Source organism: Choloepus didactylus, chromosome 13 (genome assembly GCF_015220235.1).
Source record: "Choloepus didactylus isolate mChoDid1 chromosome 13, mChoDid1.pri, whole genome shotgun sequence".
Classification (NCBI taxonomy): domain Eukaryota; kingdom Metazoa; phylum Chordata; class Mammalia; order Pilosa; family Megalonychidae; genus Choloepus; species Choloepus didactylus.
Genome location: NC_051319.1, coordinates 64,798,854 through 64,816,064, shown reverse-complemented (window position 1 = coordinate 64,816,064; position 17,211 = coordinate 64,798,854).

The window sequence follows — 17,211 nt, the reverse complement described above, 5'->3', positions numbered from 1 at the left end:
ATGTTAATCAGTAGCTGAGATTAAGGGGGAAACAGCCATAAATATTAGGTTCTTTTCAGAAATTCTCACTTGCTATAATTAAAACTTTGCTTTGTGCTAGAAAGAGTTGGAGCTCTACCGAGTATGGAGTGGCGAAAACCTCTCGCCGTCTCCCTGCTTTATTATTTTTTTCTGCTGCCGGAATCACGTTTGGTTTCACTAACAGGAAAGTTGGTAAGGTTTCATGAAGTTGTTAGTTTTGCTCTTTAAAGGAACCTCACGGTAGCTCTCCTATTATAAATGTCATCGATGGCTGCTCTGTGAACATCTGGATCATCATGGACCTCTGGATAGTATCTTTATCTTGCTCTGGCAGAGCCTGCCAGACCCAAGATAGGGCCTTGTGTCTTGAAATGTACAGCACACCACATGAATGGTAGAACCACAAAAGAATTATATTCAGTATTTTATAGGATGTATGCAAGCTATTACATTAATTTTTACCACGTGATACATTAGAGTATTCTGATCTCAAGCCATATAATTAAAATTATTTATAGTCTTTCAAAAGTAAGTTTAAGCTTTTAGCACTGAATTCCTTTAAAAATATCTCAATAACTATTTGTTGTATTCATTTCAGGGAACTTCAGGTATGAGAAACATGATTTGAAGGATCTGAAGCATGACACCATTATGTCTTAAGACCTATGTAGTTTGAACAGGTAGGCATATACTGTTTTCATAATTAAGAATTTTATGTTTTCAAAATCACTTGGTTGAAAACTCTGGTGGCTGTGAAAATGCACTGCTCAGTTCTCCTCGGGAAGGGTGCATGGTTGATGGACAGCCTCAGCCCTCTGCATCCACCAGAGTGTTTGAGCCAAGGCCATACTTCCCCTGGGCTGCTCCTAGCTGAAGAGTGAGTGCAGCCGAGTTCCTAGTGCAGCCTCTTGCTGCAGGATGGGGGACTCCTCTCAAGAGGAGGACTTCCCCTCAGCCTGGCCAAAACTTACGTAGAACTGTGCTGCAGTCTGAGAACTCGCTCCTTCCCTCTCCCCTTCCTCCTCACCTTTCACAAATGTCAGACCTACATTGTGGTCTGATGCCATTCCCTGCCTACCCCAGATTCCTTCTCTTTATCCTTCACAAACATTTCCCCTAATAAATCTTTTGTATGTCTAATCCTATCTTGGCATTTGCGCTTTAGAGGACCTGAATTGAAACCAGAAAACTTCCAAACTATAACACATGGTCATTTTAATCCTTTGAAGCATAATCACGTTATTGAAAATCTATAAAGCTTACTCCTATGATTTTAAGTATCAAATTTTGATATTTGTGAATTGTAAAATTCTTTTTTTCTTTATAAAATCACATATTCTGGGTAATATTTTTTTATTTGGAGATTGTCAAATTAATTGTTTATGGTTTGTCATACAGTTCCCAAGTAAATATTGGATTTTTGTAAATGATGTGTTTTTCTCCTTCTGTCTCATTGGTGTGAAGAGCAAAATAAGGAAGAGACTTCAGTTTAACACAAGGTTCTTAGTAAATATCTTCTTTTGTCATTTATAGGACATGAGAATATCTTATCTTTTCCATATAGAAGTAAAATTCTCTTCATTATAAAGATCAAATGGCTTTAGCAATATAAAATGGTTCATATTTTTTTTTCATTTTTCAAATACTGATACTTTTTTCCTTTGATATTTCTAATGATTTCCATCATTTCTGGTGTTTGTAATGATTATTTGGTTTCTATTCATGTCTGCCTTAGAACTGTTAGAAAATATTCTGATTCTGATTTTGTCTCTGCAAAACAACTCACTACCTGAGAGTCACTCCTGAATCTTGGAAATTTTGATGAGTTAGTAAAATGCTATGTTGTTTCATTATTACTCTGGTGGTTACAGTTTTCTTTTTTCCCTTCTGCTTTTAGCGCCTTTGTTTATGTCATGCTACAAAATACTTTTGATCCACTCTTGATAAGTTGTACTAGACATTATGTCTCTTATCAGAGATCTGGGGCTGCAGTAGAAAAGAAAATCTTTATTGTCTGCTTATGCTAATTAGAACAGACTATCTTGTTCTCTCTCTTTTTTTCAATAAGATAGAGAAAATGATAATTTTATCTTGTCTAATTTTTTAAAAAGCATTTAGTATTTTACACAGAATAAGAAAATGGTTGTCTTTTAAAAATACATCAAGTAACATTGCTGAAATTCCCTGTCACAAATGGTTAAACTCAGAGGGAAAAATAATGACAATTGTTCCTAATTTTTGTAACTGAAATTGTCTATGGCAGATTCATTTGATATGCATATTAAATTTGTAGGGAATGAAACACTCTTGAAGTCTGCTATTCCTTTATTATAAGCAGGCTGTTTGCTGTAAGAATAGAAACAGTTTTAGCCTCTTCAAAAGCTCATTATTTTTAGGGGCAGGACTTGTCTTGATAACTAGAACAAATTCTGGCTCATGGCCAGCTTTGTCTCCTTCCAAACAAACATTCAGCAATTGACTAGAATCACAGAACATTAGCATGGAAGACTCATTAAATCTAGCTCCATTGGTCCTCAACCTTTTATATGGTATAAATCCACCTAGCTCCACCACACACATAATATTTTCTCTGAGAAGTTTTGTGCTTCCTACCATTATAATAATGTCTTAGAATTTGTTCAGAAGACCCAGGCAAGCCTTCTATGCTACAACTGTTTTTCTGGGTTTCTAGATTGAGAAACACACTCTGAGTGACTAAGATCACACAGCTGATGGGTGGCAGAGTCAGGATTAGGGCCCACATCTCTTAACTCTCAGACATGTTTTTCAATATCTTGCCTCCTGGGGCACTGGGCGGATGCTCAATTGCCCCTGGAATGATCTAACCCTACTTCTCTTTATGCCTGCACTCTATGGACCAGCCTTCATTTGATGAGTGAGGTAGCCCCGGGCATAAATTAGGCAGTTTTTATGAATGCTTAAAGGTCACGAGGGTACCAATTAGTAAATCAGAGATTTAGTTTAACTAAAAGGCATGCTAGCAGCCTGAAAGAATGTATGTATCTCTAAACACATTAAACCAGAATTGAGGAAATTTATTTTAGCAATTTAGCAAATAATCCAAAACTTTTGTCCTTTCAAAAATTGAGTCTGTTTTTTACTTGATGGAAATTATATCATTTTTGTCACATATTCATTTTGGTGGCTATTAACAAGTCATTGATGGGTTGCATATTTGTTCATCATGTCAAAAGTTTTATTGAGTAGCTATTAAGTTATAAGAACTTGAGAATATAGAGCTAAATCCAACACACTTCCTGAACTGAAGCTGCTCAAAATCTAGTAAAGAATAAAAAGTGGCCACTGCCTAGACATCCCTGAAGTTTGGGAAAGTGATTAAACTAAAGGAAGGGGTAGCAACAGACAAGAAGGAATTTAACAAAGGATTATGAATACTGAGTCTCTATATAATTTTCTTTTTCTTAGTTGCTAGGGTATTAGAATAGCTAGAAGGAAAGAATTGAAATGGTGGAACTGTAACCTATGGCATCCTTTGAAATTTGTTCTATAGCTACTTGTTAAATTGTAATTTGAAAGTTATCACATTTTTGTATATATGTTATATTTCACAATAAGGAAATAATTGAAACTATGGTGCTATAACTCATAACATTTTTTGGAAATTTTCTATTTAACTACTTGTTAAATCATACTTTGAAAGATATTATCTTTTTGTATATATATTATATTTCACAATAAGGAAATAACTGAAATTGTGGAACTGTAACCTATAACATTCTTTGAAATTTGCTCTCTACTTGTTAAATTGCACTTGGAAAATTATCATTTCTATGTATATATGTTGTATTATACAATAAAAAAATATGATTTAAAAACATAATAAACAGCAACCAAAGTGTCCATCAACCAATGAATGGATAATCAGAATGTGGTATATACACCCAGTGTTATATAATTCAGCTGTAACAAGGAATGGAATTCTGATACATGCAACAAGATAGATGAACCTTGAAAACATCCTACTGAGTCAGAAAGCCAGACATAAAAGGACAATTATTGTGTGATTTCACTAATGTGAAATAATTAGAATAAGCACCTTCATAAAGTCAGAAATTAGAATATAGGTTACCAGAGGCTGGGATGAGGGTAGGGAATGGGGAGGTAATGCTTACTTGGTCCAGAATTTATGGTTGGGGTGATGGAGAAGTTTTGGTAATGGATGGTGGTGATGGTAGCACAATATTATGAATGTAATTAACAACACTCAATTATACATTTGAATGTGGTTAAAAGGGGGAGAGTCTAGGCTTTACATATGTTACTAGAATAAACATTTAAAAACCCATAGGAATATACAACACAAACAGTGAACCCCAAGATAAATTCTGGACCATAGTTAATAGTGTAATTACAATAATATTCTTTCATCAACTGTAACAAAGGCACTACACTATGCAAAGTGTTCATAATAGGAAAGCTACATGTGTGAATGGGGTATATGGGACCTCCCTCTTTTCTGCATGATTTTTCTGTAAACCCACAATTTCTCTAATAAAAAATTATAAAATAAAAAATTTTTGAGGGTAAATATATATATAAATGTAAACAAAATGTTTTAATTGCAATGACTGAGTCACTTAGCTTGAACAGGAGTGTAGAGGACAAAGAGTCATAAGGCCTTTCCTTTTAAAATATAAGACTTCTGCTTTTGCTACCTTGGTAGATTCAATAATGTCCCTCGCAAAGACATGTTCAAGTCCTAACCTAGGTCCTGTGGGCCTGAATGACTTGTAAATAGGATCTTCAAGTCCTAACTCTAGTCCTGTGGGTGTGAACTCATTTGTAAACAGGCTCAGGAAGATCCTATTAAAATGAGGATAAACTGATGGGTCTTAACCCAGCAGGACCAAAGTCCTTAGAAGCAAAGGAAATTTGGACACATAAATACAAGCCACAGAAGGAGATAGAAAGTGATAGGTCACCATATGACAGAGGTAAAGACTGATTACCAGCTACTCACCATTGGAACACTACGGACTTTGGAGAAGGTGTGGCCAGCCAATACCTTGAGTTTGGATTTCTAGCCTCTAGACTGTGAACCAATAAATTCCTGTTGTTTAAGCCAACCAGTTTGGGGTATTTTGTCATAGCAACCCTGACAAACTATGACAGTTACTAATATAGAATCCTATTATATGAAGATAATCCCAACTATTAGTAGAAATCCACAGCAAAGAAACATAAATCATGTATTTCAATAACAACCTTCAAAACAACCCTGGGAAGTACATAGGATATATAATGTTATTAAAAAGACTCAGAAGTTTGGTTCCTAGCACATGGTAACCAAATAATAAACTGGAAAGTCATCAGAAGTTCTCACCCTTCTGAGCTCTACTCTTGCTTCCAGTCCTGTGAACTGGGGCTAAACTTGCACAGCCTTTTGTCCCAGACGTTTTGAGCCTGGAATCCCTTCCTCCTTTGCCTGTCACGGGAAGCCAGAAAGAAATGTAAAGGGTCTTTTGCTTCTCTTCCTCAAATCTGGAACAAAACTTCAACAGAATGAAGAGCAAATGAGAAAGTTGAAGAAAAAGACCTCAACCCTTGATGGGTTGAATTCTAAAAGACCAGAACCTACTAAACACCCTACGCCTAAAAATCTCCTCTAACTCTCCTAATGGTCAAGCTGTTCACTTTATCCACCAGATCCAAGTACCATTCTTAAGCCGTGATGCTTCTACATTTGGAAGTTAGAATGATGATAAGAGAAGAAGGCTGCATACTCCAGCCCACAAGATTTGGTATTATTTACTTCCTCCCAGTCTTTTCCAACCAGTCTAATACTATGAACACTGTGTGCATGTTTCTGGTAGCTTTTTGAAGTTCCTTTCTTTCTTGCCAGCTACAAGAGCCTCTTTTTGAGGAAATTAGAGTGAATATGGTGGAAAGTATGGCCAAAAGAGTCAGTATTGCACTTGATATTTCTGACTTCACATCCATTCCGTACATCAAATTCCCTCAAATAACCTCTTTATATTTTTAATATTTGCTTCACTGATTTGATAGTGATACCAAACACCAGGTTCTCTGCCCCATGTGTGTAACAGCCAAACTATGACACTGGGGTTTCAAAGAGAGAAAGAGTTTATTGCTAAATGTGAAGCAGGAGATCAGATTGTCTCTTGGCCCAAAAATCTGTCTCCCTGAATCTAAGGAGTTAAAGGTTTTTATGGATTTAAACAAGGGGAGATGGAGTTTTTACTGCATTCATTACAATAACAAGTATAAACAGCACAATATACAAATATAAAGGAGTGGAGCTGTGCTAGAATTAAACTAGCCATTACAAGAAAAAGTCAATGGTTAATTCTGAGCTGACTCAAGTTCCTTCATTAATATTAGGGAGTTGTCTTTGTGATTATAAGTCTATAAAGGGTATAAGGCAAGGCCAGTCCTGAGGTTTTTATGATTTGCAGTTCAGTGGGTCTCAGTAATTTCAGGTATTTGGCTCTTCTACAATATGCTAGGAAGTGAGAAAAAAAATCTCTGTAATGATTCAGTAATCATAATCATTTGTTGATTCTTAACTTCTTGGTTACAATCGTTTTCATGAGTATTTAGATACAGTGTTGAAATTAAGACATAAGCAATTCCAGTGTTTTTATATACTGATTAGCCATCCCTAAGTTAAAGAACCATTTCTCTTTCAAATCAAATTCCACTTAGAAATCTTTTAACCACTAATTAATTTATAATAATATAGACACTAATTTTAATTTAGATTTATAAAAGCTAGATGATGTTCCTAAAATAAAATAGAATATCACATACATCATCTGATTATTCTCAGAACTGTGGATTTAACACTGCAAGACAATGTAATAAAGGAGTGAAGAGTGGGGTCTGGAGTCAGACTGCCTGGGTCTGTTTTGGGGCTCTACCACTTAATTGTGTGACTTTAGGTGGGTTATTTAATTTCTCCCTGCCTTAATTTTCTCATCTAAAAATCGGGATAATAAAAATATCTGTCTCATACAGTTGATGATTTAAGACATGTGAGAAGCACAGAAGAAATGTTGTCTATGTTCATATTGCACATGGGCCAATATTCATGGAAGAGCACTGGTTTATTCTCCTGCCTGATATTGCAGGAATTCTGGCCCCCAAATCTCAACAATTTATTTCTAGTATTTCCAGTTATGGCTCTCATGAGCTCACAAATACTCATATTCTTCTGCTTTGGCCTAAACCACCTGAGGGAATATCTCCAGCCCCTGCTACTGGCCCTGTGACAAGGCTGATGTCAATTTATACTAAGCCTGCTGTGCTGGTTTGGATGTGTTATGTCCCCAAAATGCCATTATCTTTGATGGAATCTTGTGTGGGCAGGAAATGTATTGGTGTTGATTGGGTTGGAGACTTTTGATTGGATGTTTCCATGGAGATGTGATCATTCAACTCTGGGCAAGATCTTTCTTTGGATAATTTCCATGGAGATGTGGCCCCGCCCATTCAGCATGGGCCTTGATTAGTTTACTGGAGCACCATATAAGCTCAGACAGAAGGAACAAGCTTGCTACAGCCAAGAGGGACACTTTGAAGAATGCACAGGAGCTGAGAAAGGAGTTGCAGATGAGAGACAGCTTGGAGATGGCCGTTGAAAGCAGACTCTTGCTCCGGAGAAGCTAAGAAAGAACACCCCAAGAGCAACTGAGAGCAACATTTTGAAGAGGAGCTGCAGCCTAGAGAGTATAGAGAGGAACATCCTGGGAAAAAACCATTTTGAAACCGGAACTTGGAGCAGATGCCAGCCATGTGCCTTCCCAGCTAACAGAGGTTTTCCAGACACCGCTGGCCATCCTCCAGTGAAGGTACCCGATTGTAGATGACTTACCTTGGATGTTTTATGGCTTTAAGACTGTAACCATGTAACCAAATAAACTCCCTTTTATAAAAGCCAATCCATTTCCGGTGTTTTGCATCCTGGCAGCATTAGCAAACTAGCACAGCTGTCATCTCTGAACACTCCCAACACCGCATTCCCAGGAGTCTCACTGCAACAAAGCCAATGTCAGTTCCACCAGAAGGGAAAGGGGCATGCTCCTCCTGCCTCTTGATGTCATGTTCTAATAACCCCTTTGAGTGTCTTAGGGAATTTGCTTCTATACCTCTGGCCCATGGCCTCTTTCTCCATAAGCTCCAGACTTGGGGCCCTAGCTGGGGAAAGTGATATCTGAGGCAGAAAACCCCTTGTCCTCTTTACCCCTTCCCTACTCTTCAATGAAATACCCTCTTGGAAATGGATTAATGAAAGTACTTTAGATGTCCTTGGGTAGGCTGGATAGGAGCAAGGGTCAATTGCCCTGATCCATGACAGGAGCAAAGGAGAGACAACAAGATGAGGGATTGAGGAGTGTCTTAGTCTGCCAGGGATTAATTCCCCTACATTGTTCTACAAAGTGCTAATAAAACCATGCCACCATCTTTAAGCATCTAACTAGCCCATGGTGTTTCCTCCTCTTTGGGACAATTTACATTCCTGTATTATTTTCAGTAAAAACATTTTCTAAACCAAGTGAAATTTTCCATATGCCTTTATGATTTTTAGTATGCCTGTAAATCAGCAGAATAAAGGCCTGAAATATGTGCAGTGCTGGTAAAATAGCCTCCATGTGTATAAACTTTGTTAAACAATTTTCATCAAAAGTATACATTTCTCCAGACTATCTACTACCAACAAAATTCTCAACTCTATGTTATGTTAACTAAGGCAAGCAGCTAATTTAATATTACCTAGAAGACTTTGAGATTCAGAATTGTAGAATGGGAAATTAATATGCTTAAAGCTCTTGGAAAAAAATGTGAAGGATTTCATAGTTGTGGGGAGTGGCAAACCATTTTTTCTGTAACAGATTCCCAATGGATAAAGTTTATATGCATAAGTATATACTCTCAACATTGCCAAAGGCTCAGCAGAGATACAGTTTGCTGTAGGTTGTACACAATAATTTAAAACCTAGCTGTAAACCTTTCTCTTCATCTCCCATTAATCTGTCACACACCAATGGCTAGGAATTCCTGGTCCCACTGATAATCCTTTACTCTTTGAACATATTGCTCTATAATTTTTGATTGCGGTTGCTAATATATCCTGCAATATATCTAACCTCTAACTGATGTCCCATCTGGTGGCATTTGCAGTTCTGCGAGTTTTATCTCTGGGTCACCTTTAATAGAAAATGACAATGTTCTGAAGCATTACCAACAACTTGGCTCTTGAACCCTATGTATCTGCATTTCAATAACATAATTTGAATTTAAGTACAGTGGGCCTGGGAATGTCTAGAGAAAGCTTTACACAGAATCCCCTACTATCTGCTTTATAGCAGTGTCTAACTATGTGCCATTCAATTGTATTGTTAGGAAAAGGGGAAAGATTAGCCTGGGTTGGAGCAATGGAAAGAAGGAAGCTTGCCGGGAACAAAGGCTGAGGAAAGACTTTAAGAGTAGAGATGCCTGCTTACCATCCAAGCCAGGCTGTACAAATAGCAGTATTAGCCCAAAACAAAAAATGCTGTGCCCTATTGGAAAGGACTATTCTTCATACACAAACTTTTTAAAACAACTACTACTACCCCAACACTGTCACTAATATCACCTTGTAAAAACTTATGTTTAAAAAGTAATCTGCTCTTTCCTCTCTGCTGCCTAAATGCCTTCCCGATTGAGAAAGACCCGGAAACTCCGGAGCCAAGTGAGTCATGGCCATGACCCTATGGGCAAACACCAGCAGCATCCAGGAGGCCGGGGTAATGCTGGTGGCATGAGGCACCATGGGATTAACTTTGACAAATATCACCCAGGTTACGTTGGGAAGGTTGGCTTGAGACATAGTCACTTGAGGAGGAGCCAGAGCTTCTGTCCAACCGTCAGCCATGATAAATTGTGGACTTTAGTCAGTGAACAGACATGGGTAAATGCTGCTAAAAACAAGACTGGAGCTGCTCCCGTCTGATGTGGTATGATCAGGCTACTACGAAGTTCTGGGGAGGGGAAAGCTCCCAAAGCAGCCTGTCATTGTGAAGGACAAATTCTTCAGCATAAAAGCTGAGGAGAAGATTAAGGGTGTGGGAGTAGCCTGTGTCCTGGTGGCTTAAAGCCATACGGAGGGAGGATCACTACATGCTAACAAAAGCTTACAAAAAAAGGAATCTGTATAGAAAAATCCAGATGCTTGTTTTAAACATAAAATTAGAGTTTATGATATAAAGTATATGTTAATCATAAGTTTAAAAAAGGAAAAGAAAGCCCATGGAGGAACCATCCCTTCATTCAGAGAGAATGCTCAGTTTCCTGTTTTGGTTGCCTTTCCTCTCTAACACAGGACACAAGCATTATTGGAAGCTTCAAATGCCTCTCAATTGCTAGGAGCTAGCATGGCGCATAAACCAACATTCATTTGCCTCCTGTGAAAGACAGAGCTAATGAACAGCTTGAAGTTTCACAACTTTAGAAGATACAGTCATCACCCTAGATTACAACATTGTATCTGGATATTTCCAAGGGATGCTGTTCCAGTTTGCCAATGCTGCCTGTTATGCAAAATACCAGAAATGGATTGGCTTTTATAAAAGGGGGTTTATTTGGTTATACAGTTACAGTCTTAAGGCCATAAAGTGTCCAAGGTAAGTCATCAATAATTGGGTACCTTCACTGGAGGATGGCCAATGGTGTCCGGAAAACCTCTGTTAGCTGGGAAGACACATGGCTGTCGTCTGCTCCAGGGTTCTGGTTTCAAAATGGCTTTCTCCCAGAACATTACCCTCTAGGCTGCAGCTCCTCAAATTGTCACTCTTAGTTGCTCTTGGGGCATGTGTCCTCTCTTAGCTTCTCAGGAGCAAAAGACTGCTTTCAAAGGCCGTCTCCAAAATGTCTCTGTAAACTGCAGCTCCTCTCTCAGCTCCTGTGCGTTCTTCAAAGTGTCCCTCTTGGCTATAGCAAGCTTGTTCCTTCTGTCTGAGCTTATATAGTGCTCTAGTAAACTAATCAAGGCCCACCGAATGTGCAGGGCCACACCTCCATGGAAATTATCTAATCAGAGTTATCACCTACAGTTGGGTGGGTTGCATCTCCATGGAAACACTCAAAGAATTACAATCTAATCAACACTAATACCTGTGCCCACACAAGACTGCATCAAAGATAATGGTGTTTTGGGGGACATAATACTTTCAAAATAGCATAGATGCAAATTATGATCATATTTCAGTCTTGTGCAGATAGAAACAGATACGCTGCACCAGACCTGCAAACTTCATTATGGTGCCACTAGGATGTCTATCACTGTCAAACTCCTATTGATATGTCCATTAAAGAAGGAGGAAGGAATGAGTGAGAGGGAGTTGAAAGGAGGACAAAAATCTTAGCCCTTGAAAGTGGGCTCACATTTTTGCACTTAGTATTTTCAAGGCTTTGGTGATTTGGCAGGTGCAATGGGAGAAACTGACATCCAACTTTGTTTGGCATTTACCTTAGCTTATTCTCTGTTCCTAGTAACAGAGTCAACTGAGAGTACCATGCAAAGGACTCCATTATGTCAGTACTTTAAGCCAATGGGCTACTTTTTTATATGAAAATGTTTCACCAAACAAATAATTTATTATTTATTGAGCTTTTTCCCTGCAGGAGTAATCAGTTTTCTCCTAACCATCTATATACACTCATTCAAGTCTTACTGGTGGCAAAGGCCAATCTCTTACTAGGTGATTGCCCTGGAGGCATGAAGTACAATCACCTGAACAGATTTTTTTCCATGGTGCAAGAGCAGATGTGTACAGAGAGGAAAAACCCTTGATCTAGGACTTATTAGTGCAATGCTCTTGCCAACTAAACAAATTGACTAAAGAACAAGAAAGCATTTCCAATCAGGAAATAAGCCTGGCTGCCCAATGCTGCCTATTGAATATTAAGTTATTCTCAGCACTTTTGTCTCAGGTTAAATAATTCTGTCACTTTTCATCTTTTGTCAAAAAGCTCTGATTTCCAGAAACCTCATAACCAAGCACATCTGAAAACCTTGGATTAGATCCCTAGATGAAAAAAATTATAGAAGACATTTTTGGGATAAATGGAGAAATTTGAAAGTGATAATATTAAGAAATTACTGCTAATTTGATTAGGGACAATACTGCTATTAATGTTTTGTATGAAAATGTCTTTCTTCTTAGAAGTTGCAGCTGAAATATTTAGGGGTGAAATGTGATGTTTACTTTCAAATGACACACACATAAGTAAATGAAATATTGCAAATTATTAACAAGGTGGTGGATATTTGAATATTCATTGTACTATTCTTTCAACTTTTCTGTATTTTTTAAAATTTTCATAATAAAAATTTGGGAAAAATAATTTCAGTTTCTCAAATCAGGGTAGCTTGATGAAAGGAAACTCCAGGCAATACCAATGTTTAAAATTCAATATAGTAAAATGGAGATGAGAACTTCCTCTTCTAAATTAGGTTGCAAAAGAAAATAAATTTAGTTGAATTAGTTTCATTCATTCATTCAACATTCTACTTCTCCTCTCTCTTTGCCTAACCCTTGTGAATCCTTTAGGTCTCAGATTATATGTAATTTCCTGCAGGAAGCTTTCTTTAATCTCTGTGATGGTTAAATTAATGTGTCAACTTGGGTAGGTTATGGTGTTCCATTGTTTGGTCAAGCAAACACTGGCCAGATTGTTACTGTGAAGACATTTCATGAATTTAAATAATCAGTAAGTTGATTGCATTTATGGTTGATTACATCTACAGGCAACTAAGGAGAATGCTTTCAACAATGAGGAAAGTCTCATCCAATCAGGTGAAGGCCTTAAAAGGAGAACTCATGATTTCACCAATCAGAAGGAAGAATTTCCAACTCTACTTCAGCCAGCCATCTTTTCCTAGGGAATTCATCAAAAACCTTCATCGGAGTTCTCAGCATGCAGCCTGCCCTCAGAATTCGGACATGCCCATCATCAGAGTTGCATAGCCAATTCCTATAATTTACATATATATCTGTTGATATATATCCTGTCAGTTCTATTCCCCTGGAGAGCCCTGACTAACACAACCTCTAAAGTCATAGCCTTGAGGATAACACCTCCTATTTTTTTTCTATCATTCCACTTATCACTCCATATTATAATTGCCAGTTTAATAGCCTATCAATGCTTAAAATCAGCATGGAACACTTCTCACTATGAACTCTGGCATTATTCATAAGACGGGGATAACAACATTGAATGGAAATAGCAAATGGAAGTTAGAAGAGATTTCAGTTCTTTGTATATGGGTAACCTGAAAGAAACGGTTATTATCAGATGTTGCCATGGTGAAATTGTCTAATTAAGAATTTCCAACAGCGACTAGATGTCAATATATTAGCTGCATTTTTGTTTGGAATTATAATGTCCTTAGAAGCATGTAGGCAGTCAGGATCCAATCCCATTATTTCTGCCCAGTACAGTACCATGTACCTTTAAAAGACACACACACACACACACACACACACACACACACAAAATAACTGAAATGAATCGGAGTAAGTGGTAGCATGCTTATCTCTCCCCCTATTTATTTGTTGAACTATTTACTAGAAAGCCTTTCCTGGGTCCTCTGGTAATATGAAAACTCTAACTATAGACTATTTTATGCTTTACTATGTGTCTTCATACTGAGCACTCTCTCTTACCTTTTCTTCTTTCTTTCTTTTCTTTCTCTTTTCCCTTCTGTCATGGATTATTAATGATGGCCAGCTGTGATTTATTAGCCTTTTTGCACAGTGTTTCTTAAGTGTATCGACATTAGCTAATTGTCAATGCCACAAACCCTGCCATGATCTCTGTCACACTGTTTTCCATTTAAACAATTGCTGTTGTGCCCAAATTTCACTCATCACTGATGTCCTTATAAAGACCCAATAAATACATTGCTGCCCACTATGTGCTATTTATAGTACTTTGATTCAGCATGTTTTAATGTTTGAAGTTGTTCTGCATGTTCTAATGTTTGCTGCAAAGATCAAATATAATATCAGGTATTATCCTGCATGTGTCTTTATATATTCACTATATTGTTTTAAAAACCAACTGACACACATAATACACCAGTTACTATGCTGAAGTGATAATTCACTCTTCCTTGAAAAATGAAGAGTAACTCTGATTTATCATTTGTATCATACATTTATCATGTACGTGTCACAAAAGCAAGCCTACACAGCATTCTACCTTCTGACTCTTGTAATATCTATAGTGAGTAATGTTCATAATGATGAAATTTAGGACCTGACACATGATCCTGAATATTAAATTATGGTCAGTGTTATTTTAGTGTCAAATGCATTCAATTATCAAACTCTTTTAGAAATGGTGGTGCAAGTGCTGTATGGGTGTTCTAGGTGAGTGTATGTTTTAAACTATTAATTGTCTTTAGTCTCTTTTTCTTGACAGAGTGCCCTGTGTGCACAGACTTGTTATTGTGCACTCTAGTTATTTGCCTAGTTTTCATTTAGATGTTTTCTGTTATGGAAATGCTAAGTGAGTCATTTCAGAATGCAGGAAAAAAAAAACATGTAATAATAGTCATGAAAGTTATTTCTCAACAATTATCACCAGGGAAAGTCTGATATTGAATTTTCCACTAACTACCCTTTATTTGTGTAGTTCAATGGTAATAAAGGTTAGAATTGCTTACAGTAACTTTAAACAAGAGTCTCAGTCTACTGATGTACCCTGGTCATCAATTCCTCTGAAGGAATTGATACACTAACATGTTCCTTTATATTGCATACTTTGGGTTTTGACATTGCATCTTTGTGTTTATTTTAATTAGTGTTTATTTAACTAGCCCTCCCCCATACATTTATTCATTAATCTAAATTCTGTCAGGATTTCTAGGATTGGATAAAAATCAGCAACTCTCACTGACTAATTCAGAAAAATAAAATGCAGCATTGTCCTTACTTTAGATTTTAGTGTTTGAAAATAAGTTATTAAATTCTGAAGTTGTTGATTAGAATTGCAACAGAAGAAAGCCAAAATGCTTTGACTTTTTTCACCCATTGAACATTATGTCTTTTCCAGTAATAAAAGGATAGCTCAAAACTGAAAGTCTGAAAAGTGAAGTGAAACAATAAGGAAAAAAATACAAAATCATTTGTAATCATTCTTGGTTTCCAGAAATAACCTCTATTATTATTTTGGTTTGTGTCTTTCAAATTCCCTGTTACACATTCCCATAGAACAGAATATGTCTCTTATAATTGTCATCACACTTGTAAAATTAGTTAGTGTTTTCTTTTCCCCATAGACTGCAAACTTCGGGGAGCAGAATTGTCTCTGTCTTATTACTGTCATATCCAGAGTATCTGGCTCATAGAAAGAGTTCAACAAATATTGGGCATGGACCATGGCATGTGAAAACACATGGCATGTGTTTTCAAATAAAAATCCTTTTTATGCACAATTTAAAATATTATCTCAGGTGATTCCACTGACACCTTACTCTGCTTTTAGTTTGAAAAAATGTTCTTAATACATCTTCAAGTAAATACTTCATAGCATAGTATATATTTCAAGCCAGATCACACTCATACAGCACAAAATCAATAGAGTCAAGCATGGATATCCAGCAAAAGTCATTCATCCAAACTTTTTTAAATTCAATTTTATTGAGAAGTATTCACAAACCATACAATCATCTAAAGTGTACAATCAATTCTTTACAGTACCAATATATAGTTGTGCATTCATCACAATTAATTTTTTAATATTTTCATTACCACAAAAAAAGAATAAGAATAAAAATTAAAGTAAAAAAAAAGACCCAAAACTTTCCATGTCCCCCCATCCCTCCTTATTATTCATTTATTTTTTTAAAATTCAGTTTTATTGAGATATATTCACATACCATACAATCATCCACGGTGTATAATCAACTGTTCACAGTACCATCTTATAGTTGTGCATTCATCACCTCAATCTATTTTTAAACATTTTCCTTACGCCAAAAAGAATCAGAATCAGAATAAACACTAAAAACAAAAAAAGAACATCCAAATCACCCCCCCCCTTCCCACCCTATTTTTCATTTAGGTTTTGTCACCATTTTTCTACTCATCCATCCATATACCGGATAAAGGGAGTGCAATCCACAGAGTTTTCACAATCACACTGTCACCCCTTGTAAGCTACATTGTTTTACAATAATCTTCAAGAGTCAAGGCTACTGGGTTGGAGTTTGGTAGTTTCAGGTATTTACTTCTAGCTATTCCAATATATTAAAACCTAAAAGTGTTATCTACATAGTGCGTAAGAATGTCCACCAGAGTGACCTCTTGACTCCATTTGAAATCTCAGCCACTGAAGCTTTATTTCTTTTCATTTTCCATCCCCCTTTTGGTCAAGAAGATGTTCTCAATCCCACGATGCCGGGTCCAGATTCATCCCCGGGAGTCATATCCTTCGTTGCCAGGGAGATTTACACCCATGGGAGTCAGGTCCCACGTACGGGGGAGGGCAGCGAGATCACCCGCCAAGGTGGCTTAGTTAGAGAGAGAGGGCCACATCCGAGCAACAAAGAGGCACTCAGGGGGAGACTTTTAGGCACATTTATAGGCAGATTTAGCCTCTCCTTGCAGCCCCAAGCTTCATAGGGGCCAGCCCCAAGACAGAGGGCTCAGCACATCAAGCCGTCAGTCCCTAAATTCATTTACTTTTGTCCCCATTTTTCTAGTCATCTGTCCATACACTGGATAAAGAGAGTGTGAGCTGCAAGGTTTTCACAATCACACAGTCACATAGTGTAAGTTATATAGTTATACAATTGTTTTCAAGAATCAAGGCTACTGGGTTATAGTTCAACTGTTTCAGATATTTCCTTCTAGCTATTCCCATACACTAAAAACTAAAAAGGGATATCTATATAATGCATAGGAATAACCTCCAGAATTATCTCTCAACTCCATTTAAAATCTCTCAGCCACTGAAATTTAATTTTATTTCATTTCTTTTCCCCCTTTTGGTCAAGAAGTCTTTCACAGTCCCTTGATGCTGGGTCGAGGTTCATCCCCACAAGTCATTATGGCTAGTGCCCACATTTTTTTTTTCATATCCACCAAACATGCACTCTCCCTTACCCCCTTCTTCCATCCTCTGGTAATCTCT